General features: G+C 42.7%; 1 protein-coding gene across 1 annotated transcript in view; it reads left to right on the top strand.

The window, feature by feature from the left end:
* The window catches only part of LOC111645474 (transcription regulator protein BACH2-like), a 45,498-nt gene that overhangs the window by 1,641 nt on the left and 39,685 nt on the right, over positions 1-4,172 (top strand). The window lies entirely within an intron of this gene.

Below are 4,172 nucleotides of genomic sequence, written 5' to 3'. Positions count from 1 at the left end.
CCTTATTCCCGCCCTCAGCCGCTGAACAATCGGTTCAGTAAACACCCACCTCGGAATACAGCGAGGGTGCCTTTATTGACTAAGTGTCTGAATTAGCTGCCGTTCACCTGCATCACAGCGCTCGAGCTCAGAGATGTGAAACATGAATAACTGAGCTCCTCTGTGCAGCAGAGCCGGATACATGTAGCACCTAGAAATGTGTTGTTATTCAGTAAGCCTTTGGGTGAATCAGTGTCTGCTTGTATCACTTGTTTAATCCTTTGTGACAACGGCTTGTTGTGAACACATCAGCTCTTTGTTACCCTCCTATCCTCCAGGCCTTGAAGCCACTCTCCCCACTTCCACTTCCATCTTCCACTGCTCCTCTAATGGGGGAAACGGCAGCATCAAGCTGAGAGTGTTTGCAGCACTTGGTTGTGATGGGGTGGGAGGACCTCCGCTCTCAGGGTTTTACACACAGCTCAGCTGAACGGAGCAGATGAGAGTTGACTGAGGCCAATGAAATATTTACCACCAGCACTTTGGTTTGCAGACAGCTCTTGAGCAAAGACCACTGAAATATTTCTGAAATATTTGTAGGGATATGACTAATTCCAGACCATAAAGAGAGAACACACTGAATATACACAAAACGCTTATATAAGTATATAACGCATAATTATATAACATGTGAAGCTTTGTCCAGTCTGAGAAAATAACTCCATGATGTTAGATCAGCTAGGGCTTGGATTGCAAACAAAAGAAAAACAGACATTTACCTGGCTGGATGGCTCAGACCAAAGCTGCTCTTGAGGTGCATCATGGGAAGTGTAGCATACAGCATTTGGGCTAAAACAAGGTCACAAGGTGTTGGCCACTGCTCCTTGGTTTAATCTGTCTCTTGTAAATCAATCCAGATGTGAATATGGGAGCAAAATAAAAGCACTATCTCACTGTCGTTCTTGATGCTGCCACTTGATGGCGCCAAAGTAAGAATTAAGAAACAAAATGGTGGCTTTAAATAGATGATTCTAATTTATTATTGTTATTAATAATTATGTGTTACACTGTGTGCTTTGTAGGTAGGATATGTGAAAGTCGTCTCAGATATACAGGGTCAATGACCTTTACTACCAGTCTAGACCATGACTACCTGGAGCTGATTAAATCTGGCTTTAGGCTGATTTAAATACGGTTTGCAAACAGGAAAAACAGTGAATATGTGTTGATGTGTTTGGCGAGCACAGAGCATGTAGTGCCAGGTATTTATACTGTATGTCTGTCTATGGAGCAGTGTTGCTGAATGGAAGGATGGCTGGTGGTTTTCAGTGTGTGAGGGGAGTGAGAAGCGTTCGGTCCTGAAAATAACTGCGTGTCAATCGCTGTTCTCTCTACACTGTGTAACACATGGTGAGGGAGCCAGCTTTAGTCTGTAATAACTGTCCTGTTGGTGAACTGAGACATTAAATATTAAACATAAACAAACACTTGAACCCAGACTTGAAATTAGAGCCGCAGCTGATTATTCTATTGATTAATCAATAATTGTCCAGTGTATAAGTCAGAAAGCAGTTAAAAATATCAGTCACAGTTTCCCACCACTCAGGGTCACGTGCTCAGACGTCTTGTTGTATCAGAAGCTGCAAATATTTAAAGAGTCTAAAATAATTAACTGAAGATCTGATCATCATTTCACTCATCATTTTAGCACTGGTTCCAGTTAATATACAGTATTTAGCAAATGAAAATAAAATATCAGTTTTCATTGGCTCTGTAGAATTTTCCACTCCACTGGGAAACAGGTAGTATTTTTCTTTGACTGGTTCAAAACCAGTCTCTCGTCTCTCGTCGTCTCCCGCTTATCCGGATCCGGGTCAAAACCAGTCTATCTTTGTGTATTTTGTGTGAATTGAAATGAACTTTAGTTTCCCACATTTCCACAACAGATGGGATCAGAGGAATATTAAGGATTCAGGAGGTGTGCAGTTTGACTCGACAGCCTTCGACTGCTAGGAGTTAATTCACAGTTGTAATAATGAGACTCCCTCCCATGCCAGACACCTGGTATGCAGCCATATTAATATTGTTAATTGTGTTAAACCTGTGCTGTTCTTGCTGTGACATGTCAAAATGTCTGCAATAATGGTCCTGTAGCATCGCTCAGCTTCTCCTGAGCTTCAGCAGGTGGACAGACACCCTGACATTATCCTGGAACAGACCGTCATAAACATGGGAATTCATTTTCCCCTCGATGATGCGGAGCTGTCCAGGTCCAGAGGCAGCAGAGACCCAGATGATGACCCCCCCCCTGCTCCACCTCTGGGAGGATGTTTTCATGTTTGTTTGCAGAGCCCTTTGTGTACCATACATAGTAGGGGTGGGACTAAATATTGATGAAGTAATATATTGTGCTACTTGTGATACGTTATTGATACACTGGTGACAAAAATCGATATTTTTATTAAAATATGCAGGTGCTCTAAACAAACGGTCAAATGACTGAGAGTGAAGAAGGAACTCACAGGGGCAATATGGCCGACAGCAGAGGGGTACCGTCATCTATGAGGTCACAGCTTTCACACAGTTCAACCTCAGTCTCATCAGTCCAGCAAACGTGTGTGTGTGTGTGTGTGTGTGTGTGTGTGTGTGTGTGTGTGTGTGTGTCGACCCATGAACAGAAATGTGAACCAGCTCCAATGATTCCTTGAAGCCTTTAGCCGTGACTTTGAGGGTCTTTGTTACCTCAACTCTTCTTCATCCTCAGTCTCTGAGATCTTTGGTTATCATAAAGTGAAATGTAAACAATATGACCACATGACTAGAGTAAAAAAAGAAACTCTAGAAATAATTTCTAATTATTAAAGTCAGACTAAAGATACAGTGTAAATAAGTATGGGAATTACAATTAAGTTTCTCACTGAGGACTTTTGTTCTTTTGTCTGATGATGAACAAACTGTGATGAATGTCAGACTGTTTCTGCTGCAGAGAGGAGAGAAAGAAAAGAGGAGAGAAGCCGTTGATGTTTGATGAGTCAGTCTGACTGAAATGTTCCTTGTGTTATTCTGAGCTGCAGTGATGAAGAGGAGAGTAAAAGCTTCATCACTGTCAGGAATCCTGTCGGATTAAAGAATCTGCGTTCAGTTCAAATTAAGCTACAATACTTATCATGTTGCTTTTTAGTGATAAACTCTCCTGTTTGTCAGAGTTTGTTTGTTAAATATCTTCTGCTCGTTATTATTGATCGCTTTATTGTAAACTCTTTTGTTCCTGTCAGGATCCTGTAGGAATGATTCCTGCCAGGAAAGGAAGTGATTGTGTTCTGGAAATGTCTATGATACTGTATTTATCAAGACAAGAGGTCAACATAGAAGAAGAGTTAAATCAGGGAAAATAAGGACATGGACGTACAGCACGCTCCTCAATAAAGCAGAATGAGTTCAGTGTGTGGAGACACTGTGGTGCCGTACCATGACCACTAGGGAGCAGATGGATTAACTTTGGCCGACTGAGTGAATGAAGTGATGCAGACCTGAGCTTCTCAGTGGATCAAAACGAACATTGATACTGAGCCAGCGCGTCAAACGATGGATTCCAGCTGATGCAGGATGAACGTCATTCTGCAAACACCAGTCGTTTGATTTTCAAAAGCGAACAATCACAGCTCCGCGAGGTGAAGAGAGCTGGTTTCCTTCTTCTCTGCCTCTGTCTGTGTAGGAGGCCGTTTGAAGACAAACTGCTACATAATTCACACTCACAGCTTTGTTATATCTGTGTGCAGGGGAGGGGAACTGATAAAGGCCGGCCTGACCGTGTGTGTGTGTGTGTGTGAGCACAGGTGATGAGGACAGACGGCCCCTGGAGACACAGCACAGCTCCTCTGCTAGACAGAGACACTGAGCTCAGTGTGTCTGCTGGAGCTCCTTCTCTGTCTGTCTGTCTGTTGTCCACGCCTCCCTCTGTCTCCCTCTTCTTCTGAAACTACTCTCCACACTCATCTATTTTTATCAGCTGTGCCTCAGTCAGTCTGTCATCCTGCAGGAATGGGTGTGTGGTTTGATGTGAAGCAGAGGTTTCTGTCTCATCCTCTGTCGCTTGTCTTTAGTTTGATTTATTTATCACCTGAGAAAGACTCTGATCTCTCTCTGTTTTATCTACCAGGCTCTGAAATATTAACTTATGGATTTGTAAGTAA

This window comes from Seriola lalandi, unplaced genomic scaffold (assembly GCF_002814215.2).
Source record: "Seriola lalandi dorsalis isolate HSWRI2012SDOR001 ecotype SW California unplaced genomic scaffold, Sedor1 jcf7180002054953, whole genome shotgun sequence".
In the NCBI taxonomy this organism is placed as follows: domain Eukaryota; kingdom Metazoa; phylum Chordata; class Actinopteri; order Carangiformes; family Carangidae; genus Seriola; species Seriola lalandi.
This window is presented reverse-complemented; position numbering and strand designations above follow the sequence as displayed.